This window comes from Eleutherodactylus coqui, chromosome 3 (genome assembly GCF_035609145.1).
Source record: "Eleutherodactylus coqui strain aEleCoq1 chromosome 3, aEleCoq1.hap1, whole genome shotgun sequence".
Lineage (NCBI taxonomy): Eukaryota > Metazoa > Chordata > Amphibia > Anura > Eleutherodactylidae > Eleutherodactylus > Eleutherodactylus coqui.
In genome coordinates, this window is record NC_089839.1 from 243,982,429 (window position 1) to 244,008,580 (window position 26,152).

A 26,152-nucleotide genomic window follows, 5' to 3' on the forward strand; every position below is an offset into this window, starting at 1 on the left:
TAGGCAACGGCCAAGCATGCGCAGCCGTACCTCCTTCAGTCCACCACTCAGTCTTCCCCCAGTGAGACGGCAGCGATCATGTGTGCACAGCCAGACCCGCCTGTCGCTGCTCTAGTCTGCAGCACTATTTTTCATCCCAAAATAATTGAATCTGGAAGGAAAGGGAGAAAATGGAAACTATTCAGTTCACTTTCCATTCTTTGAAATCCCATTGAAATCAATAGGGTAAAATGGAAATGTTTCATTATATTTTATATCCGTTTCTCTGCTCCAAAAATGGAACAGAAAGTTGGAAACCGCAAACCGAGTCCTAATGTAGGTGTGAATTCACTCTTAGGGCGCTAAGTTCTGCCCCGTCCGGCTCCTCCTATTGCAAACAGTGGCGAGGGGCGGAGAGAGGGCAGGAGCTCAGTGCACTGCTCCCGGCCTGGCCCGCCTCCTCCCCTTGCAGAAAGTGACAGCGTGTATCGGCTCCTGCTCAACTTTTTTGTACAGAGAACGAATGCATTTTGCATGCGTGCCTGTGCAAATACAGAGTGTATTCACACAAGCACTGCTCCTTCACACGGGCAGGGAAATCGCCCCACTCTGATATAAATGGCTAATTAGCCTAACAAGGTGCCAATGATCGTGCATATGCTCAGCGTTTTGTGCACACCCATGCTTGCAGATGTGCCTGTTTCTATACATCCCATAGACCTCTTTTGAAATTAATAGGTTCTATTTTATGTGTCTTGTGGTGGGATTTTCAGGCACAACCTTGTTGTACCATTTTATTGCTTTCTCTCTACACGGGTGCTGCTTCACACACACTGTAATAGGCAGACTGTACAATTACGCAAGACGATGAGTCTGGTGGGAGGAGCCTCTGCACAGAGGTCACAGTGTGCTCATGGGAATTGTAGTTTTTGTACCTCATATCTGTAGGCTGCAGTACCACCCATAGAAGGGTTTTAGTGGGACAGCACTGCTAGAGTCTTGGGGGTACCAAGATGGGAAGGGAACCGGCAAAGGATCTTAGTGACTGTACAGTTATTGAGTATGTACAATTTAATGAGGATTTCAGCAATTTTACTGCCAAATGGAAACTTGGCACAACCACTTTAAGTTTTTATTTGATGAATATATATGCAGGGTGTCTCAAAAGTGTAAAATGAAAACTTTTTTTGGCAGACTGTGATCCACTTGTGCATACAAGCTACAGGGGAATGGGTAAACCTCTTAGGCTTTATCACCAACAAGACAACAATTTTGAATGCTACCAACTTGGGTTCAACTCTAGTTTTTCAAATGGGAAGGTAGGTTTATGATATATCAGACTGGCAAAGAATTTGAAAAACAATGGTGAGCTTCATTTTAACAGAACTTTAATTGTTCACATAATATTACAGCAGTGATTTTTCTTCATTACAGACAATGTGAATAATTACGTTATCTGAAGCAGAACATATTAGGTGAATGAAGCACACATGTCATTGCCATAGATTTCAATGTATGTCACTGAACCAGACCTTTTATTACCCATTAGTAACAGTTTTTGGTCTTCAATATTTTGACTTGTGAGGACAGAACCTGTTTCTCAGAATTTAGAACGAGGTTGGTAACTGCACTCTGGGCAATGAGAGGTCTGCATTGGTGGCATTGATTGAAATCTGTGGCGATAACACATGTACTGCATTCACCTGACATAAGGACAATCTTAACATGTTCTGCATGAGATAACATCATCATTCCCATTACCTATAAGAGAAATCACTGCGTTAACATGAGAATGAATAAACTTATGAAGCTCACCATTGGCTTGGGGTGAAATTTTCTGCCAGTTTGATATACCACACACCTACCTTGCCACTGGAAAAAATAGAGCTGAATCCAAAATGGCCAACATGTTGGTGACATAGCCTAATAGGTTTACCCCTTTCCCTTCAGCTTGCATAAAAAATTGGATTACTTTTTGCCAAACTGTTTTCATTCTACATGGGCGTCTCTACCCTCTTGAGACATCCTGCATTATATAGTATGATATTTGTAAAGAAGAGCATACCATAAAAACCAATGTGTCGTGCCTTATAAATGCTGTTGTCACATCCGTGCAGCACAAGAGCACCTCGCCTCAGCACCGACACAGGGCAGTGTTCGCACAAATGCCAGAAGCACATGCACAATACAATGATAGCACAAACTACACCACTACAGGCAAAGGTAAATAGAGAAATGTGTCGCTTACAACTCAGGGGACAGGGAAATCCCTGCCCAAAAGCAGGGTAGGCGTCCTGGTAAGGACGGTCCTATGATCCCCACCTAGGACAAGACTATCCCTAATAAGGTACCTGGAGAGATGCATAAAATACTACAAAGAAACTTTGTTAAGACTAACAAAAAGCATAAGGAAGATAACCAGTATTTAACTGAATGTACAAGCTTTCGCCCAGGATAGAGGCTCCAACCCTCTCCAACTAGTCTTCTAACTGAACTGAATCAACAGCAAGGGAGAAAGGGGGGGAGTAGTAATATAAAGGCCTCCACAACTGCTGATAGGTAGCACAGAAGGAATCACACCCATAACCCTTTCTCACAGGTATGACTCCCAGATAGCAGACCAGTGTGCAGCATCCAGCTAAATAGCAGACAGCAGCCCGAGTACAATATGTTTAACCTTAGTCCTGCATAGTATCAGCGTGACAGATCTGTTCAGGCATCGTGGGCACCATGTTATGATATCATCATCACCAACTAGCTACGACAGTACCTTCACTCCTCAGAGGAGCCCCTGACACTCAGGACCTGGTCTACTAGGATTCCATTTATGGAAGTTTCTAACTAATCAATCTGCATTGATCTCAGCAGCTGGGATCCACATCCTTTCTTTGGGACCATACCCTCACCAATGCACCAGGTATTGTAACGAGTTCCTATCTCGATGAGAATCAATGATGTGGCTGATCTCGAATTGAAGATTCCCATCCACCAACACTTATGAAGGAGGGAACGACCCAAGTACTGACAGTTGTAAGCAGACTGAAAAAAGTACCTTATATTTTTCCTATATAAGATAGACAGATATGAGATAGATAGATAGATAGATAGAGAAGAGATAGATAGATATGAGATAGATATTAGATAGATAGATAGATAGATAGATAGATATGAGATAGATAGATATGAGATAGATAGATAGATATGAGATAGATAGATAGATAGAATATTGTAGATAAAATAAATGGTTCTTGGACACAAACATGTTATCAACAGCAAAATCCTCTGGGTATAATTTACATTTGTGCTATGACCGGGTGATGTTACAGCCACACCACAGGGCATTGCACAAGGAAAATAGGAAAACCTGGGTTTCAAAAAACTGTTCTTTGAATGGTGGATAATGGATCCACAACACACAGTCTGTTGAACTTTTGGCCTTCCAGTCTACACAATGGAGGTTGTCGTGGTATTGACATTAGGATTACCTATTCCATACACAGACCTCTCTATTTGGTCTCTCTGTTTGCAATGCTGCCTGATTCTTCTCTGACAAGTTCATGGGCAGTACAGATGCTCTGCTCCTCGAACATAGCAGTTTTTAGTGATACTAGCCACAATGCCTGTAGAATTCACGGTTGGCTATTTGCTATTTCCACAACTACTCTGACTATGTGGGAATAGCACCACTGCATTTATTGTCACCTGAGAAGCATCTGCGGGGACATCACGCAAGCACAATATCGGGCCGTTTCATGACCTGATTTTGCACTCGCCTGTGTGAATGAAGCCTCAATATGCAATAACTTGAAAACATAAGACCGGGTCGGATACCTCATGCAAAGGAGGAAAATTGGAAACTACATGCTTTTCTATGCCCGTGCTTTACCGCGGACGGCGATTGCGGAATCCGCAATTCAAATCCGGTTGTGTGAAACTGGCCTAAGTCAGAGTCCTGACCTTAAAGGAATTCTACCAAGATTTAAAGTTAGCCCTACCCACATGGAGATGGGGAAGCCTGGAAAAAAAATGAAAAAATTGAGAAAAAAACTATTTTTTTCCAAAGCCATTTTTTATGTTATATAGTTTGAATACAATTTCACAGATATATTATTTATCATTGGAAAAAAAAACATATTCTACACACTTTTTCTTAATTTCCAGAAAAAAATGACTTTTGGAAAAAAACGGAAAACAAAACAGTTTTGTCCCAATTTTTCTGTTTTTTTTTCCTGTCCTTCCCATCCCTATACCCACATGATAACTATGAATGGGGGTGGGGGGTCTTACCGCTGGGACCCATACTGATCCTAAGAACAGGGGTCCTGATGGTTCCTGCTCTAAAGCAGCAGACTCCTCCTCAACTTGGGCAACTTTTATTTATAGCTACATTTGGTGGAGATTATTACTGCTAAAGGGGAATTTACAGGTTATTAAATTCAAGGGTTCATTTACTTTTTGCCCCTATACTGTGGATATTTATTCAATGCATTCATCAAAACACATGAATGATTCAATTATTTGTGGGTCGTTATTTTGTGTCAGATTGTGTTTGTCTGGAATTGTGGCTTAGATAACAACCAGACTATATTTTATTAGTAGTAATCAATGCAGAAATCCATGTAAAGGCCCATTTACACCAGCCGATGATCGCTAAAAAATCACTAATCGGACATCGTTTTGGCGATAATCGGTGCATATAAATGTGCGACCATCGTCTGCTTTTTGGGCACTGTTAGCTGATCGTTAAATTCACTCCAACATAAAAATCGTCCCTCACTTTTATCAGTAGTTCTCCACGGGGAGTACTGGTAGCATTGTTTTCCCGTGGAGAACAAGAGATTTGAGTGCAGATAATAGCCTCCAGGTGTTAGCTGTGTTCAGTGAAGGCTTCATTTGCATACCTAAATTGTATTTGAGTAGCTGAGTAGCTACTTAAATAACAATTTATTTTTATGCAAAATGATCGCTCAAAGCGGTCACTCAAACTGTCCTTTGAGCGATCTTTGAGTGATCATCGGCCCTTGTAAACCAGCTTTAGGTCGAAAGGGTTCGCTTACTTATTTTTGGAACTGGGGTTTGAAAACCGGCTGCTATTCCCAAAAGTTTGCCACTGTTCCTGGTATGATATACTTGGAAAGGGAATTCCTGAAACACAGAATAGAAAAAAAAGCAGCCCATGACTGACAACTAGTAAAATACCACATAAATAGCAGGTCTGTTTATTCAGCTGGACTGGAAAGACAATTTGGACCAGAGACAACAGTATTTAGCACTTCTCAAACAGTAAAAGTTTTACTTTCCATACTCGTTTTTTGGAAATTAGAAAAACTTTGCAAGATCTTTTGTAGAAATTTGTTCTGTACTTTTAGATGAAGCATTGGGACTGACCAATCAGGTGGTGAGATATTTTCTTATTATTAGGTTTAGGCATAAGAAATGAATGGATATAGACCAGATTCCCGCAGTGCAGCTTGATGCAGCTTGATACGTTTCTCGATGCTTTTTGACAGAACCAGGAATATAAGGCCAGCTGCGCACAACTGTGTTGGATTCTGGATGCCGGATCCCGCACCGGTATCCGACCCTGTGCCCGACCGGTGACCCCACGTACCTGTTACTTTCCGTGCTACTCATGGTCCAGACAGCTTGCCGTCGGACATACGCAGTACAGATTTTCTTTTTTAACCCCTGCTTTTGCCACGTCATTGCCTAGCGATAACACAGAATCTGCAACCTTTCTGCAATGTCAATTGTGGAAGGGCTGCAGGTCGGACGGCTTCCATTGACTTCAATGGAAGCTGTCCGTGTGGAATCTGCCCAAAAATAGAGCATGCTGTGATTTTTCCTCCACGAGCGGAAAATCACAATTGATTTTCACTCGTGTGTAGGAAAAAACGCTTTTCCATAGCATGCAATGGAAGGTATTTGCTTCGGAACCCGGAGGCGGATGCACACAATGCACATCTGGTCGTGTGCAGCCGGCCTAAAGAAAGGACTTTTGATGGTTATTTTCAAGCAGCTTTTCATGCAGTTTTTTGAGCCAACACCAGAAGTGAATTGAGAATAAATGGGAAATATAAAGGAAGCACCTATACGATTTCCTTCCTGTTGGATCCACCTCTGGCTTTAGGTAAAAAAAACTGCATGAAACTTATTTTTGGGGGCTAGTATTTGTGTTGCCACACCAAAAACTACACCATTATGCATTGCCTTGCAATTTTCATGCACATGCTTCCAATAGTTTTCAATGGTAAAAATTGCATTGCATGCAACTGCAATTTTTTTTTTAAAGATCCCATAGGAAATAATGGACGATTCCTTACAAGGAATTACCCAAACATAGGATGTGCAGCTATCTTTTAATTTCACAGTATCGCTCATGTGATAAGCACATTGCAAGCAATGTGTTATTAACATGTGCAGGTTCAGTCCATATCGCTATTGGACCGAACTTGCGCGTGAGACTCGTTCTCAAGGGAGAGAGGAGAATAAGCTGCTGCCAAATCCATCCGGCAGCAGTTTATCTTGTATGAATAAAGAATCTGGCATTCTGAAATCCCATATGCTAGCCCCATTTTCCCCAGTATATGCCATTAGCGAAGACTTGGAATCCCCACATGAATGTAAGATCTGGTTAGGATAATGTATAGCCAGCGTTAGGCTTAACTTACGAACCAAATGAACAATCCATGTGAGAGACTTTTGAGCTGAACTGGATTTACCTTTCAAATGAATATCATACTTTCCAAGGAGTAAGGAAAGGCTTTTTATCAACAGATGAAAGGGCTCAGCAATAACACCCCGCAATTGCCAGTTCCCAAAATTGGCAACAATGTAGGTTCTAGGTGCCTAAGAGCATGGTTTATCGCATTGGAATGAGAGACAAAAAAAAAGGAGTCTCCATATTGAGTTTTACATAGGTCATCCTCATTATTGTATATCCCTAATAATACTAAGCTAATACTTGCTGGGAACATTTTCTGCTTCTCTACTTGAATGCCGTATTTAACCACAGTCCAAAAATCCCCTTTTCAGTGTAGGTATAGTAAATGGAGAGCTTTCTGTAGAGATTGCCACATTTAGTCAATGCAGAATACTCATTTTATGCAGAAAAGATCTTCATCTGACTAATGCTTACTTCTAGGCATGTGTAAGTTAAATCAAATCTTACTGAGAGCACATCATCAGGTAATAAGACATACAAATCCCAAAAAGACAGTTTTTGTATTGCCATTGTGTGACTCTCAGGCTTTTAGTCAGACAGGCGTTTTTAGCCGTGATTTGCGCATGCGCATGCGTCCGGCGATTTTATAAAACCATTGCTTTGCAATGGTATCGGACACATGAGCGCTTTTTATGCGCTTGTCCGATAAATTATAGAACAGAAATCGCAGATCGCACCTATCTGCGATCTGCGATTCCTGTTCTCTTCTCTATATGCGCTCAATGGGGCCGGCGGCAGCAGCGCCGACCCCATTGAGAACATATAGAAGACAAATCATTCTTCTCTGCCACAGCTGTAACAGCTGTGACAGAGAAGAACGATGTTTGCCCATTGAATTCAATGGAGCCGGCAATACAGCCGCTCCATTGAAAGCAATGGGCTGCCTGCGTGCGCGGGGTGAATTGTCGGGAAGGGGTTAAATATATAAGCCCTTCCCTGCAATTCATCCTAAAATGTGTTAAAATAAAAAAAAATTGTATACTTACCTTTTCGCTGCAGCCGGAGTCCAGCCGCGGCCGCTGTCAGTTCTCCTGAACTGCTTCTCGGCACTATTCAGCCGGCGGGGCTTTAAAATCCCCGCCTGCTGAATGATCTGCCTCTGATTGGTCACAGCCCTGACCAATCAGAGGCAGGTTTCACTCACACACCCATTCATGAAAGGGTGAGTGACTGCTGCCTCTCAGCGCTGAGCCAATCAGGGGCAGGTCTGACTCACATCCATTCATGAATTCATGAATGGGTGTGAGTGAGACATGCCTCTGATTGGCTCAGCGCTGAGCCAATCAGGGGGCAGGTCTGACTCACACCCCCTTCACACCCACTGCAGGACGGCCGCGCGGAGCTCCGGCTGCCGGGAGAAGGTGAGTATATATATTTTTTATTTTTACACATTTTAGGATGAATTGCAGGGAAGGGCTTATATATTTAAGCCCTTCCCGACAATTCATCCCGGGCTCGCCCGCAGCGCATTGCTTTAAATGGAGCCGGCTCTATTGCCGTCTCCATTGAATGCAATGCGCTGGACAGCTCCGGCCCGTTTCTAATGAAACGCGGCTAGGAGCAGATTTTCGGGCGATTTGCGGGCGACTTGCGCGCACCGGTCACGCGATTTGCGGATGCACATCCGTCATGCGATCCGCAAATCGCTTGAAAAAACGCCCGTGTGACTAAGGCCTCAGAGTGACACAGAACCAAATCTAGATAAAGTCATTTAACACCAGAACTGCCCATTGAGTCTGTCATACTTTTCAACTAAGCAAATCCAAATTCCATAGATAGTTATATGGGGAAAGGAAAAGGGTGGGGGTGCAGAGGATCTCAACACACCAATATGCCCATACATGCAGACAGACAGATATACAGATACATATAAATATATTTATATACACATTTATATATATACACACACATACACAAGAAAACAGAAAATTAAAAAGTTAACTGAGACAGAAAAGCTAAGGGGGATCACCGCCCAGCCAAGCATGGTAATGTGAGCAATCCCAAAACCTCATCCAAGAATCCGAAATAGCCCAAAATGTCTCATATGCAGTAGATTCTGAGGCAATCATATTCTCAGTTTGCATGATACCATGGAACTCATCATCCCAATGTGCTCTGAAGGGGGAAGAGGTGTATCTCCAGAACCTCGGGATCGCTAGCTGACAGAAAATGTCAAAAAGCTCCCTTCTTGATTTGCGAGATTGACCCTGGAAGCATTCATATCTATGCAACTTATTGTATAAGGTCGTAATACCCTGCCAGAGCAGGTTGATTGGCGGGCAACCCCACCAGATATGTTCCATAGTACCACGCACAGTTTTACATCTGCAGCAGAGAACGGAGCGGGAGGGAGTATGCAATGAAACTTGACCAGTGTGTGATACCACCTTGACAGAATTTTATAACTAGTCTCTCGTATTTGACTATGAAGACTTTCGCCTCAGAAAAAGAGGTGCCCAGTTCCCTCTCCCAACTGCAAATATAGGATGGAGGATAGGGAGTTACACTGTCCAAGAGTAAGCCATAAAAGAGAAAAAAAAAATCAAATTTGGGGGTATCTGTGCCCCTACACAAAGGCGTTCAAAGGGGGTTAATATCCCACCTGCTTAAATCCGCTAACAAAACTGGCCAGCTGATCATAAGCATACCATGGACCAGGGGGAGAATTCTTCTCACCAAAATACTCTGTAAGGGGTTTGAGGGCACCAGTAGATAGTAGTTGGGTGACAAGTGTGCCCTGAGATCTCGAAAAACCCAATATCTGTGTTGCAGTCAATCCGGGACAAAACGGAGGGTTGCCAAAAGTAAGAGATAAAAGGCCAGAAGGATTAGGAAGTATATGTCTTTTGTGAAGGTCTCAGAATTTAAATAGTATGTTTAGTAATGTGAGGAGGAAGAACTGTGACCGTGAAAGCCCCCTCCAGCCATAAAACCGTACAGAGAGGAAGGTATTAAAGATTAGTCTCTAGCTCCACCCAAAGCTTGGAATGCTTGCGATAGAATACATTGAGAATGCAAGTAAGCAGGGAGGCCTTATGATATAAAGAAAAATTAGGCAGGTCAGTGTCATCTATAGTCTTGTGGCAGATTAAGTTATGGTAACCTAGTAGCTCCCCAAACAAATCTCCTAAATAGGTGGTTTAATAACATGAAAAACTTTCTCGGCAGAGTGATGGGCAAAGTCTGGTACAGGTACAGGACTTTGCTTTAGACGTCTGTTCTGCCCAGCAGAAATCGAAGTAACATAGCAGCCCATTTTTGGTGTTTAGTGGTTACAGCACCATCTAGAGGTATTTAAAATCTATTACACCTTGTTTTTCTGTCATAAAGACTGGTGCATTATGGGTAGTTTGCAAGGCATTGGGGGAAGGAAGAACTTTCAGCTTCAAGACAGAGTTCAGACCTGCTTTCTGCACCCTCCTCTTCAAATTTCACCATCCTTGTAAAAGTATATCTGGTAAGAAAGCTACCTTTGTTTCAGAGACAGAATGTTATGCAGAGCTGTTCAGTGGTCAGTTGTGTTACTCAGGGAGTTATAACTGTTTAGCTAGCCATGCAGCACTATGTGTAGCAACCATTTTACCATGTACCTTCATGTTACTGTCATGTGATGTTATGCGTGCTTCCTATGCATCATACTTATGTCAATTATCTGTATTCTTATAGTTTTACCATCACATTATCATCATCACGAATGCACACTTGTATTCTACGATCTGTTAACCAAGAAACCTGTCAGATTAAGAAGAACAGTTTGTTTATTTGGAAGACAGAAATGGTTAAACTGAATGTCGGACTGCACACCGTGTCAACGTGAAAGAAGACAGAACAACGTCCATTTTTACTACATTGAACCTGCCAAACCCCACAAGGGACAGGGAGAACTAGCTGTGCAGCTCTGACTCCAGGGACTGTAATAAGGGTTGAAAACTGAGTCAAAATATATTCGCAGAGTTTGAGGGGATCCAGACCCCCAAATACTGTATGGATGTAGATACCCACTTAAACTGAAAATGTGACACCTCCTCCTCAGACAGGGAAATGTTCAGCAGTTCTGAATTTTGCACTTTAACTTTAAAATTGCTAAAGGCTCCAAACCTGGCAACTTCTGCTAGGATAACTGGAAGACCCATTGTAGGCTTTGAGACATACACAAGAAGGTCATCCGCAGACAAAGTTAATTTATGGTGAGTGGGACCCAACACCAAACCCTGTATGGAGTCATTTTGTCTGAGGACTATTGCCAGAACTATTGCCTTTATAACCAGAATGCACAGAAGTGAAAACAGCGGACACGACTTCCTGGTGCCATTATGAATCTCAACGGCCCTGGAAAACCATCCATTACCTCTAACTTGAGCTATAGGGCCATTATACAAGACATACACCTTTGCATGAATGGGTCTAACCCCAGCCTCTCCTGAGTTTCCCCCAAAGAAGCCCCAGTCAACCAGATCAAAGGCATTTTCTGCATCCACTGATAGTAAACAGAGAGGGACTTCCCTGGAGTGAGCTAGAGAGATAAGACCTGTACAAGGTGGATCAGACCTGGGTTATATTTGTTATGCCGAAGCACCAAGATTTTGGAGTAGATTTTAACATCTAGATTTGGTCAGGATATTGGTCAATAATTACCACAGCAGAATTTATCCTTTGCCGGTTTAGGGAGAGCTAATATATGTGCTAATAGGGCTTGATCTGGGAAGGTCTGGCCACAAAAGATGGCCTGCAAGGATTTAAGTAGTAAAGGGCCACCTTCCTTTTGAAAGACCTTAAGGAATTTAGACATGAAACTATCCAGATCTAGGCTCTTACCCGATTTTAATAATTTCAGCCTGGACTCTACCTCCACACTGCTCACTATGCCCCAGGGATAAATTATAACACCCTATACCCCCCAAAATATAATACACCGAGTCCCACAAATAATCTATGCTAAACTATGCCCCCAGAAATAAATTATAATGCAGGAATAAATTGAAATTTACGCTGTGGCCCCAGAAATAATACAGTGTGCCACCAGAAATAAATGATACTACACCGTGTCCCCACAAAGATATTATACATCGTGCTCCCAGATATAAAATACACTGCACCCCAGAAATACACTATAATTCATAAATAAATTGCAATCTAAACAGTGCCCACAGAAATATAAAACACTGTGCCCCCCCCCCCCCCCCCAAAAAAAAAAAAATATAATAAACTGTGTCTCCAGAAAAAAATTATTAATTGTACAGGCGAGAAAAGTTAGCAGTTGCCCTATCTCCCAGCTGTTTTTTTTCTTCAAATTCCTACGCTATGGCACGAAGTTTGAACAGACACAGAAAATAAAATAAAAACCTCATTCATGCGCGACTATGCTTCGTACCAGCCAGCGTAGTTGCACATATGGCTGCCTGAAACCACCTGAAACAGCTGGCCTACTGATTTACCTGTTAAGGGTTTTCCACAAAAAGCTGCCATAGAAGTCTATGGCAGGTAAAAAAAAAGCAAGGGGAAGGGTGTGACACTGCATACAACCCGTGTTCATGGGCAAATACGCTCGATTATGGAAAGCGTATTTGCGCATACATTCGTCTGTTGAAGTCCGTAAAAAGCTTCCTTTACACACACCGCTCAATGCTTTTTGATGGTCTTCATGTTTGTAGTGCTTGAAATGCATTTCATATTTGCCCATTGACTTTACAGCTAATGTCTGGCTGCATTTGGAAAACTGCTGGGGAAAAAATGGTGGGAAAACACTGCAAAAATGTGTGAAAAAAACCGACACCCTACTGGCTGTTTTTTGGGGGCGTATTTGTATTTCAGAGCGGTTTCAGACAAACGTAATTGCGGACGCATTTTTGTACGTAAAAACCTCACTGGTATAAGGCGATGAAGTGAAGGGGCATTGCCACGCAAAATCTTTGTATGAGAAAAGATAGGACCTGCTCTATATCTGTGTTACACAGAAGGCTGCCAAAGAAGTATAGAAGGGGGAGGGAGTTGCGCTGAGTACTATGCAGGGCAATTTCAGAGGAACGTATTCGTAAATACGTTAGTCGGAACGGAACGTATTTGCGCCTGAGCAAGGTTGGGAGATGGTAAGAAACAGGCTGATACATCCGTGCTAGCAGATAGTTTGGTTATTTTTGTGATTAACATGCCAGTTCCCACGCTAGCGTGTTACACCCTTCCCATGGAATAGAGTGGCAATTAATTGAGGCCAGCTGTCTTTCTTCCCCCTCCGTTGTACACAGGGTAACTCCCTGCCCCTTCCCTTCTTTTAAGCTGCCATTCGTTTAGATTTGGTATTTAATCGCCGTTCTATTTCATGGGAAGGGTGTAACACGCGAGTGTACTGGCACATGTATATCAGTCTGTTTTTTGTGATCGCCAAAACTAGTTCTGCACAAATACAACCCATAGCGGTGAACTTATCTGTGTATACGCTCGTCTGAAACTGCCCTCCAGGCCTACAGCGGTTTCACATGGCCGAATGCGCATCTATGCTCGCCGCTACGGAGTGTAGTTGTGCATGAATTGAGTTTTTTTTTGCTCCTCCAGCCATTCAAACTTCGCTTGTCCCGCTATGCAGCCATGATTATTGCGGCCACATAATGGGACTAAATCATGTTCATGTGTTTAAACCCTCACTGTGCTAATTAGGTGTGAGAAAGATAGGGCAGGACCTAACTTGCCGTTTTTATCCTTCAAACTCGCGCATAATAGCGCAGAGTTTGAAAGGTATACATATAAAGAAAATATATTTTTACCATGTTCATGTGCAACTACGCTCCGCAGCGGTGAGATTAGTTGCGTATACGCCTGTTTGAAGAAGCCCGTAGTACTGCAGATGACTGGGTTTTTGTCCTGTTTTGCGGCCATAAAAATCACAACTGCAAAACGGGACAAAGCGAAACCATTAAAAAACTACATGCGAGAGAGATAGGGCAGCTACCATATTTTCTTGTGCATTGTATTAACGCATGAGAATCCCATTGAAAAAGGGACAGAAACACAGCCATGTAATTAAGCTGTCAGGCTGCATTCCCACATGACCTTGCTATGGAGTTTTTGAGGTGCATCTCAAAAGGGTTGTACACCATTGATGGCCTTTCCACAGGATAGATCATCAATAGTAGATCAGTGGCAGTCTGCTGCCTGTGACTCCCACCAATCAACTGTTCACTGGGTGGTGCACTTGTGCACTGAGCTGATTTTTGCAGGAAGCAGGCAGCTCCATTCTCACTGCAGTGGCAAGGCTTGGTAATACACCTATTCATTTCAATGGAAACTTTGCTTGTAATACCAAGACTGACAACAGCAGTGAGAATGAAGCTGTCTATGTAGTATCCCAGAGTTGGGGTCCCATGACACGGCTATTGCTAATTCATGTGAAGTGTGTGTGTGTATATATATATATATATATATATATATATATATATAAATGTGTGAAATTATTTGTGTATGACTTTAAATGTGTAATTAGATGTGTTTATGCTACCTAACACTTAATGACTGTGTAGTGGCCCAGAGTTAGTAGGGCCCCTCCATAATGGATTGAATGGTTGCGGGACTGAGAGAGTTAATGTCTGGTATGTTCTGTCCTGTATCGCATATAGTGCATTGTTTGTGGTCAAGTGATCATGCTATATATATGTGTGTTTGCAAGGATGGAATGAAAGGAGAACGTCAGGTAGTCAAGTCTCCAGTTGAGGAGTCTAGGAGAAGTTTGGCCACACAGACACCAGACGGATCAGTCTGTGTGTGGAGCATAGAGGAGGAGGTTTCTTTCTCACATTTTTATACTTTATTATTTTTTTTCGGAACGGGTTCCTACCCATATATGGGCTGGCATCAGGACAACTAACATCTTACCCTACCAGACTCCACAAGTAGCAGGCCAAAACAGCTGCCTATTGTTTCTTTTTAGTTCACTACATTTACCACCTGTCTAGCTTGACCATAAGACCGGCATTCTCCCACCCTGCTAGGAGGAGCAGCAGAGCCACCATGACTAACATCTCAGGAATTTTACGAAAAGCTCGACTCGAATAACGCGGAGTCGAGCATTTGGGTGCTCGCTCATCTCTAATGACCAATCCCGCAGATAGGCCTTCAATAGTTTACAACTGGACAATCCCTTTAAATGCACCTCAAAAATGCTGCTGAAAAATGCATGAGTTTTTACTGTGAAATACTGTGGTTTTGATGTGGTTTTCAACCAATTGGCCTCTACAGGTGAAGCATAAGATGCCATTCTTTTTTGAGCCTTACAAACTGTGTTATCTTGAAGTGAATCAGGCTGAACTACAATGTCACACATAACTTGGGGCGCTGTTTTTGGAAGAAAGCAGCCATATTTTTAAAATCCTGGACAACCCCTTTAACTTTTTTCTCCTTTCTGTGTGACAAGTAAATGTACAATATTGTATTCATCAAATTAAAATTAAAAACAATGCATTCTAAAACCTTTGGTCTAATACTAGCCTATAATACAGATGTTCGGTTCTTCTGTCCAGATGATGAAACCACATCTTTATAGCTTTAGATCTGCAATGGGATGCAAGTCTCATTAGTTTTCGGGAGGGCAGGTCATTTTTTTAAGAAAATAATTCTAACCTTGGATATTTAATTTAGTGTCATGAAAGTCCTTAATTGAGCAGTTATTAAGATCCCATAATTACACTACAGTGGAGCTAGAGGTGATGCATCCTATTTGACCTGATTTCTTCAAGTTTGGCTAAAAGGAATTTCCTGCCCTCCATAACTTATTCCAACAGACAGGATTGTCTCATCTAAGGCTGGTTTTATATTAAAGCCTTATGTGCCATAAAACTTCAAACTTTACATGCAACTGCAGCTAACCCATTTCCATGTCACACTAAGGGGGTCAGAAGGTTAACAGACAGTGATTTTATTTTAAAGAGTTGCCACATAATCAAACAAATTGGGTATAAGATGAAAGCAATTCTGCTTTCTTGACGGAACATTAAAGATAAAAATATCCCAGTAACGTCTCCCTTAAACTCCGCCTTTCCTGCTATTTTGTTTCATATTGAAATTAAAATTGACTCCCAGTCTGAGTCTGGTTGTAAGACAACCGGCTGTAGCAGGAGCCTCCCGCCTCTGCCCTGCGTGTAATAGAACACAAATATCGTTATGTTCTGCCCCTTGACTATGCCCTGAATATTGCTAGTTTCAGTAGCATGCAGAAAATCCCATAGACTGACAATGTGACAACGCTGTGAACATAGTGCTATTGTGCGTGTATCTGCACATTTTACTGTACTTTTCGCACTGGCTGGGACTGTACACGTAGGCGCGGGACACAACCATGCCCAGAGTTAAAAACCTGTTTAGCCTAATTAGTCCCCGATATGTTCTTTTCCCTGCAAAATTGTACTATAGTGCGGGGCTTGGGTGGGCATTTGCGCAACCCCCATAGAGGTGAGCGAGCACACTCGTCCGAGCTTGATGCTCGTTCAAGTATTAGGGTACTCGAGATGCTCGTTACTCGAGTCGAACACCACGCGGTACTCGAGTCAATTGCATTTCCTTCCCCGCATGTTTAGCGCCATTTTCTAGCCAATAAACATGCGGAGAAGGCATTACCACTTCCTGCTGTGACGTGCCAACCCTCTGCCCACCAACAGCAGTGAGTGGCTGGCGATATCAGGTGACCGCTGAGTACTTAAACTGGTCCCTCCCGCGGCTCGCCTCAGACACATGCTGGCAGAGGTTAGGGAAAGTGCTGCTGCTTATACAGGGATAGTGTTAGGGTTGGATCCTGTCTTCAAGAACCCCAACGGTCCTTCTTAGGGCTACTCCTCATCATGTGCATTATAGTTGTGGCTGGCTTGGAGCAGTAGTGCATCAATTTTTTTTTTAAGCATCTCGGGCTGTGCAGGCCATTTCAGCTATAGCCTTCTCAGTCTGCAGTGTATTACGCAGAGTTTAGGGACAGAGCTGCCTATATAGGGAAAGTTTTACAGTCCTCCTGATCCTCTGTACAAGAACCCCAACGGTCCTTCTTAGGGCTACATCTCACCGTGTGCATTATAGTTGTGGCTGGCTGGGAGCAGTAGTGCATCAACTTTTGTATTAAGCTTGTGTATTACATGCACAAGCTTTAAACATGCACATTGCCAAATTAATCAGCGTGAAGATGCTGCCGTACAGGCTTGTGGAAATGGAGGCTTTCAAAAACATGATGGCGGCGGCAGTTCTGCTCTACTCGGTCCCCAGTTGCCACTATTTTTCCCGGTGTGCCGTCGCCGCCCTACACCAGCACATCTCCCGCAACATAAATCGTGCCCTTACCAACGCGGTTGCTGGGAAGGTCCACTTAACCATGGACACGTGGACAAGTATTGGCGGGCAGGGCCACTATATCTCCCTGAGAGCACATTGGGTGAACTTGGTGGAGGCTGGGACTGAGTCACAGCCTGTGACTGCTCACGTCCTATCCACACCCAGAATAGAGGGTCCTACCTCGGTACTGCTATCTGCGGTCTTTTATGCCACCTCATCTAAACCCTTCCTCTCCTCCTCCTCCGCCACATCTACCTCTCAATTAAGAAATGCGAGCACATCGGCAGCAGTCGGTAGCGCGTGGCAGCACAGTAGTGCGCAAGCGTCAGCAAGCCGTGCTGAAACTAATAAATTTAGGTGACAAGAGGCACACAGCCCCTGAGCTGTTGCAGGGTCTGACAGAGCAGACCGACCTCTGGCTTTCGCCGCTGAGCCTCCAACCGGGCATGGTCGTGTGTGACAATGGCCGTAACCTGGTGGCGGCTCTGCAGCTTGGCAGCCTCATACACGTGCCATGCCTGGCCCATGCCTTCAATCTGGTGGTTCAGCGGTTTCTGAAAAACTACCCCCACTTGTCTGACCTGCTCGGCAAGGTGCGCCGTGTCTGCGCACATTTCCGCAAGTCCACCATGGACGCTGCCACCCTGAGGACCTTGCAACGTTGGTTTCAGCTGCCAGAGCACCGACTGCTGTGCGACATGCCCACACGCTGGAATTCTACGCTGCACATGTTGGCCAGGCTGTACGAGCAGCGTAGAGCAATAGTGGAATACCATCTGCAACATGGGCGACAGAGTGGTTGTCAGCCTCTGCAATTCTTTACTATGGAGTGGGCATGGATGGCAGATATCTGCCAGAAACTTTGAGGAGTCTACCCAGATGCTGAGCGGCAATGTGGAAACCATTAGCGTTACCATCCCGCTGCTTTGCCTGCTGAGAAGTTCGCTGCTAAGCATAAAGGACGAGCTTTGCGTTTGGAACAGAAGACGGGGGATGACAGTATGTCACTTGATAGCCAGACCACCCTAATATCTATATCTCAGCGCGTTTTGGAGGTGGGGGAGGAGGGGGTGGAGGAGGAGGAGAGGGAAGAGACAGCTGGCCACATTGCAGAGGGTACCCCTGCTGCTTGCCTCTCATCTGTTCAGCGTGTATGGGCTGAAGAGGAGGAGGATCCTGAAAGTCATCTTCCTAGTGAGGACAGCGATGTGTTGCGTACTGGGACCCTGGCAAACATGGCTGACATCATGTAAGGCTGCCTTTCCCATGACCCTCACGTTAGACGCATTCTGGCCAACACGGATTACTGGGTGTATACCCTTCTCGACCCGCGGTATAAGGAGAACCATTCTACTCTCATTCCCGAAGAGGAAAGGGGTACGAGAGCGATGCAATACCACAGGGCCCGGGTGGAAAAAGTGATGCTAAAGTTCCCATCTGACAGCGCTAGTGCCAGAAGATGCAGTTCAGAGGGCCAACTAGCAGGGGAGGCGCGGAGATCAGCCAGCATGTACAGCGCAGGCAGGGGAACACTCTCCAAGGCTTTTGCCAGCTTTATGGCTCCCCAGCAAGACTGTATCACCACTCCCCAGTCAAGGCTGAGTCGGAGGGAGCATGATAAAAAGATGGTGAGGGAGTAGGTAGCCGATCGTACCACAGTTCTCCGTGATGCCTCTTCTCCATACAACTATTGGATGTCAAAGCTGGACACGTGGCACGAACTTGCGCTGTACGTCCTGGAGGAGCTGGCTGCAGCTAGCGTCTTGATAGAGAGGGTGTTTAGTACAGCTGGGGGAATCATCACGGATAAGCGTACCTGTCAACTTCCAGTGCCGACATGCTTACACTCATAAGGATGAACAAAGGCCAGGTTTCCCCAGACGTCTCTCATCCATCGACGGAAAGCAGCGGAACCTAATGATTCTGTTCGCTGCAACAGGAGAATAATGCATCCTCACAAATACATCACCACAAAAAAAAGGGGGAATTAGTTTCGTCAATCCCTCTCAGATGTTATTACTCCTAAAACAGCATGTCATAACGCTGAACTGCCAATTTTCCTGCGGCCCGAAAGGCTCTGTTTAAAAGTTTTTTACAACTTTTAAAAGTTTCAAAAGTATTGATACTTTAACAGAAACCAATTTTTTTCACAGGGCTGCCTCCAGGCTCTGTTACAAATTAAAGGGGTTGTCTCGCGAAAGCAAGTGGGGTTAAGCACTTCTGTATGGCCATATTAATGCACTTTGTAATATACATCGTGCATTAAATATGAGCCATACAGAAGTTATTCACTTACCTGCTCCGTTGCTGGCGTCCCCGTTGCCATGGCTCCGTCTAACTTCGGTGTCTTCTTGCTTTTTTAGACGCGCTTGCGCAGATCTATCTTCTCCATTCGGCTCGGCATCACCGGCATTTTGGCTCCGCCCCTTGTACGCGTCATCGCGAAGCTCCGCCCCCTGTCACATGAGCTGATTCCAGCCAATCAGAGGCTGGAATCGGCACATGTGACGGGGGCGGAGCTTCGCGATGACGCGTACAAGGGGGCGGAGCCAAATGCCGGTGATGCCGAGCCGAATGGAGAAGATAGATCTGCGCAAGCGCGTCTAAAAAAGCAAGAAGACACCGAAGTTAGACGGAGCCATGGCAACGGGGACGCCAGCAACGGAGCAGGTAAGTGAATAACTTCTGTATGGCTCATATTTAATGCAAGATGTATATTACAAAGTGCATTAATATGGCCATACAGAAGTGCTTAACCCCACTTGCTTTCGCGAGACAACCCCTTTAAGCAAAAGCGAGCTGTATCTTTAAAAAATGTTTCTGGGTTTCACCTGCCCTTGTGATTGAGCAATTTTTCAGGGGTACACTTGCACTCTTGGTACACCAATTTTTCAGGCCCTTACCTATACTGTTATCTAACTAATTTTTCCGGCCTTCGACTACACTCTTGGTAACCAAATTTTTTCTGGTGTTCACCTATACTCTTGGTACACCAATGTTACTGTGGTTCGCTTATACTCTTGCTACATAAATGTTACTGGGGTTCGCCTATACTCTTGCTACAGAAATGTTACTGGGGTCCGCCTATACTCTTGCTACAGGAATGTTACTGGGGCCCGCCTATGCACTTGTACAGAAATATTACAGGGGTCCGCCTATACACTTGTTACAGACATGTTACTGGGGTCCGCCTATACTCTTGCGACAGACATGTTACAGGGGTCTGCCTATACTCTTGCTACATAAATGTTATTGGGGCTGCCTATACTCTGGCTACAGAAATGTTACAGGAGTCTGCCTACACTCTTGCTACATAAATGTTATTGAGGTCCGCCTATACTCTTGCTACAGAAATGTCACAGGGGTCCACCTATACCCTTGCTACAGAAATGTTACTTGGGTCCGCCTATACTCTTGCTACATAAATGTTACTGGGGTCCGCCTATACTCTTGCTACATAAATGTTATTGGGGTCCGCCTATACTCTTGCTACAGAAATATTACAGGGGTCCGTCCTCTACTCTTGCTACAGAAATGTTACTGGGGTCCGCCTATACTGTGAGTGCACAAAGGTTTCCCATTGTGGTGTTCAGCTGCCTGACACATACACAGAATGAAGTGTGAGGGGACACATGGATTTCCCATAGCTATTTATCTCATTGCACCTTGGGTCACACAGGGTGGAGGCTGGGACCGAGCCTGACCCAGGGCCCGCTCACGTACTTCCCTCACAGAGTATTGCGGCTCCTATCTCGGTCATGGTTTCTCGGCCTTATTATATCACCTCCTCCTCCTGCTTGGGGTCTGGGGATAAGCGGTGGGCAACATGTATTTTCTCTCATGTTACCACAGTTATCTGAGACAGTGGTTTGGGCCAAACAAAAGGAGCATTACTGCATTAATGAGGCATTTACAGCTGCACTAGCATCCGAGTCCACTTGAGGCCCACGATTACTGAGGGTGTGAGCTGAGGCCGAGGTCCTTGGCGGGTTATCAACTGCGCCAGGTATGGCCTGTGGAACTTTGTGGTTCATCCAGTCTTTGGAGGATGAAAGCAACCGTTACTGATTTAAAGAGATGTTCACAGCTGTACTAGCATCTGAGTCCGCTTTATGCCCATGATTACTGAGGGTGTGAGCTGAGGCTGAGGTCCTTGGCGGGGTGAAACTCTGCCATTTTTGGGCACTCTGATTTCTTCCTGTGTAATACCATCTTTATGCACCGACAGCATAGGCGAGCCCAAGGAACTCAAAGACTTCCCATTGTGGTGTTGAGCTATCTGACACCTACACAGAATGAACTGTGTGGGGACACATGGATTTCCCATTGCTATGTAACTCGCGGCACTTTGGGTCACACAAGGTGGAGGCTGGGACCAAGCCTGACCCTGGGCCCGCTCACGTGCTTTCCACACAGAGTATTGCTGCATTGTGGAGATGTGTAGAAGTGCTGGCACCTGAGTCCTCTTTATGCCCACGTTTGCGGCTCCTGACAATTTTGTGACAGAGGTGGCATGGGATTGGAATGATGATCGTACGTCAATTTATCATCAATTTTCAACAGCATTGTGGCTCATCGCCCACATTTTTTAAATAAGGTAGCTGCCTAGCCCTGCCAACCATCTGCATTGTGTGCCTCCGGTTCCTCCTCACCCAGTACGCACTTATAAATAGACATGAGGTTGGTGTGGCTATGAAGCGAGCGCGTGGCATGAGGCCAGCTGAACGCTGCGCAGGGACACTTTTGTGTGTGCTGTGGACGCAGGGTCGTGCGGAGTGTTGGACAGCAATGCCAGGATGTAACCCAGGAAGAGAGGAAGCGGTGTCAGCCGCAGGCAGTGATTGTCCTTGGTTGCAGGTAGTGTGGTGCTTAGCTAAGATGTGCCTTGCTAATGAGGGTTTGTCCCAAGTAAATTGTTAGGGGGGTTCTTGCCTCCATTTTGGCTTAATAGTAGGACCAGGGAGCCTCAGATGCAGCCATGCATGCTGCCCCTGCCCTTCCCTATCCGTTTCTGTGGTGTTTCCATGACTTTCTGATGTTTTCTGGTGTTGGACAAGTCATCACCTATGCGGAGCATCGGTCCCATACAAAAATGCTTGAGTCCCCTATTGACTTCAATGGGATTCGTTACTCGAAACGAGCTCTCGAGCATTACGAAAAGTTCGACTCGAGTACCAAGCACCCGAGAATTTTAGTGCTCTCTCATCTCTACCCATAGACTCTTATGGAGTCTTTGGTGTGCAAAGGCACACCGAAATAAAGCATGTTGTGAAATGCACACGAAAAAGCAAAACTGAGAATGCACCTATTGAAAATAATGAGTTCTTTTCACTGCGCATTGCGTGCGCGAATTCGCTTGTATGAAACCACCCTGACTGTCATCTCTTTAATAGGAGAACATTTTCATTGAAATTAAATCCTTCATCGTTAGGGCTCCTTCACACTGGCGAGGGCGATATCACACTCGCAATCAATGTGAAATCCCTGGATGCGAGGCATTGCCACTTGTAAACGCCTCACATCTCTGTGGGGCTAAAGGAATCCCCCGGCATGACTGTCACAGCTGCAGCAGAGGATCACAATGTTCTCCTATTGTTTTCAATAGCGTTGGTGCTTCTGCTGCTGGCCCCATTGAAAACAATTGGCAATATCACAAAAAGAAAGGACATATTGTGATTTTTTTTCCTGCATAGCATCGCCACACAGGGAAACATTGCAAATGTGAATGAATCCATTCAAAAGAATGGGTTTCATATCTGTGCGTCTCGCAACTCAGAAATCTCACACGATTTTCACGCTAGTGTGAAAGTGCCCCTAGGGAAGCTGGACAGTACAGCAAGATAGGGAATGGGATGATGGGATTAATTCTAGTCAAACATACTTTTTCAGGTGCTGAATGAATTTGGCCCTAATTCAAGGCCATCAAACAGAATGATGATTCAGTCAGGAGTGACCCATACGGACATATTTGCAATACTGCTTGGAAACATAGAGATAGGGGAGTCTTACAAGCAAACTGCAGTGGCAAGGAGGATTAAAGGAGATGTCCCGCGCCGAAACGGGGTTTTTTTTTTTAAACCCCCCCCCCCGTTCGGCGCGAGACAACCCCGATGCAGGGGTTAAAAAAACCACCCGCACAGCGCTTACCTGAATCCCGGCGGTCCGGCGTCTTCATACTCACCTGCTGAAGATGGCCGCCGGGATCCTCTGTCTTCGTGGACCGCAGCTCTTCTGTGCGGTCCACTGCCGATTCCAGCCTCCTGATTGGCTGGAATCGGCACGTGACGGGGCGGAGCTACACGGAGCTACACGGAGCCCCATAGAGAAGAGGAGAAGACCCGGACTGCGCAAGCGCGGCTAATTTGGCCATCGGAGGGCGAAAATTAGTCGGCACCATGGAGACGAGGACGCTAGCAACGGAGCAGGTAAGTATAAAACTTTTTATAACTTCTGTATGGCTCATAATTAATGCACAATGTACATTACAAAGTGCATTATTATGGCCATGCAGAAGTGTATAGACCCACTTGCTGCCTCGGGACATCTCCTTTAACGACCCTGAGGTTGTATTGTAAATGTCTCAAAAATACTCTGTTAATTCCTTTTCCAGCATAGCTGATAGACTGACGACTGCATCTCTATAGCAGATACTGAGAAAACTGGTTTGAATCTCGCTCTGAATAGCCCTCCTTTGGGATTTATAGTACATTCCACTATGCTGTTTGCATAAATATCAATAACCCCCTTTTTCCTGCTTTCCTTTGCATATAAGTAAATACGTCTGTCCAGGGAGCATATGTAAAGAAGAAGAGTTCTTTCAAAGGTCTTTTTGCTCTCCACCTTCAGAAAGCATATGTGCATGAAAGGCGTTCACTCCTCCACTCTGCTCCTGTTTCTTCTCCGAACTGTATGGTCAGACCAGCTGTGCAAACACAAGTGATCTTCCAGAGCAGCATTTAGTCCCAGATGAAAGTATCCATCTATATATTACACCATATATAACAAAAAAACTTCAATATTGCAGCTGCATACTTGAGCCCATAAGCTAGTTTATATTCCATTCATTACCAGTGATATTGTACCTTCAGTTTGTTGCATATGATAAAAATAAGACATACACATCAATTGGGAATTCTGAACACCAACCGAGCTTCTTCCCTCGCTGTCAGTCTCAGAATGAACAAATAGAACAAGATTTTAAATCTGGTTTTAAATATCAGTGGTACGTCTACATTCGGTATATGATGCACAGTGGGGCTTATTTACTATTCAAAATTCGACAGTATCCAGGTACAAGTCATGCCAGAAATCTGTCTTACATGCTTTTTGTGAAATTTACTATGTGCTTTAATACACTTTCGAATAGTTTTTCCAACTTGTCCAAGAAAGGGGTGCAACCTAAATTGTGTCAAAATTTTGGTGCAATTTTTGATGAAAACTAAAGGCTCCCACCCACTGGCGATATTTTCTCCACTGCAATGCGATTCTAAAGTTAAAGTCTCGCATCGCAGTGCGAGAAAAAAATCGGCATCACGCTGACATATCGCCAGTCTTTTCAATGGGGCCAGCGGCAGCAGCGCTAGCCCCATTGAAAAGAGATGGAGAATGCCGGGGACTTCTGCCACAGCTGTTACAGCTGTGACAGCTGTGGCAGGAGTTTCCTTCATCTCTGCGGGGACCGAGGGGATGAAGGAATCCTCTGTCACAGCTGTCACAGCTGTTGCAGAAGTCCCCGGCATTCTATTTCATTGCTTTCAATGGGATCGGCACTCCTGCCGATCCCATTGAAAGCACTGCTTTCTGCAAGCCATGCGGAATGATTATTGGGGAAGGGTTTGAAATATAAGCCCTTCCCCGATAATCTGCCCAAAGTGTGAAAAAAAAAATAAAAAAAATCATACTCCCCTCTTCTGCGCTCAGCCGCGTCCTCCTGCTGGCTTCCCGGCACTGCTGTGAAGCTGTGACAGCTGTGGCAGAAGTCCGCAGCATTCTCCCTATGCTTTCAATAGGGCTAGCGCTGCTGTCGCTAGCCCCATTGAAAGCACTTGCGATAGGCCGGTTCTATACCAGCCTCTTTCTTGCGCTGCGATGCAAGATTTTTCTCGTGCTCTCGCAGCGCAAAAGAGAGAAAATATTGCCAGTGGGTGGGAGCCCTAAGCCAACTAATAGAAGTTCTAAACTTAGACATGACAGTCTTAACATTTTCACAGATTTATCATTTAGTAGAGCCTCTATGATAAATCTGGCACATTTTAAGACTGTCTAACTTTTGGCAGTATTAATAAATAAGTCCTACTGTGTTTCTCATATATTATATTGCCTATTGCTATTGATCTGCATTTCCAAGTTTTGGTCATGTGATAAATGTTATGGGTCTTTTAAGTTGTTTGGAAATATAATAAATGCAGATTTTCTTTTTAACTATCCTGTTTTACAGACTAGAGAGTAACAAAAATGTTGTGAAAAATGAAGAGCCTGATATTTAAAAACGAAAGGGCAAAGATGTATAAGCTGACCATAGGCTTACCAACTGGGCCAGAGAGAACGGGACCGGCTGTAGCTGACCAACTTGAATCATCTGTAGGTAACTTTGGCCGCACAAAATAGTACCGGTCATATGCGGAGTCCCTCAGAGTATGAATCCTGCACTGAGCAGGGGGTTGGAGCCGATGACCCTGGAGGTTCCTTCCAATTCTACCAGTCTATGAGTCTATGAGATGGGACAGAGGTGGAGAGAAGAGATAATGCCAAAAAAGATGCTCAAAGGGGTATTCTGGTTACAAAGCACATTTAAAAGAATTTCAGATATGAAAGGCATTTGCACCATGTTTATGCACAACTGGTTATGGGTGTAAATTGTACAGCCATTACATTCTTATCCCGTTCTTCACTTCTGATGTTTCCCTGCATCGCTACTTTCCAAGATGGACACTGCATCCCTGCCAATATGCAACTTGAAACTACATTACACACAATTCCACACTCTGTACTTAATTCCTGTGGGCATCTTTGCTAAGCACTGCCCTGCTATTGGTGTGCAATCCAGTGCCAAGAGCTGAAGAGAAAAAAAAAACACCCCTGGTCATATTGAGCAAGTCAATCCTGCAGCACTAGAGTGCCTACAGGTCGTATCTAGGGCCACCTGTGAAT

General features: G+C 44.5%; 1 long non-coding RNA gene across 1 annotated transcript; it reads right to left on the reverse strand.

The window, feature by feature from the left end:
• Positions 1-84: 84 nt before the first annotated feature.
• On the reverse strand, positions 85-25,648 carry LOC136619990 (uncharacterized). Its single transcript, XR_010791101.1, has 3 exons — positions 25,530-25,648; positions 5,037-5,124; positions 85-151 (listed from the first exon to the last, which is right to left on the reverse strand). It is a non-coding gene; the product is annotated as an uncharacterized lncRNA (long non-coding RNA).
• Positions 25,649-26,152: the final 504 nt, after the last annotated feature.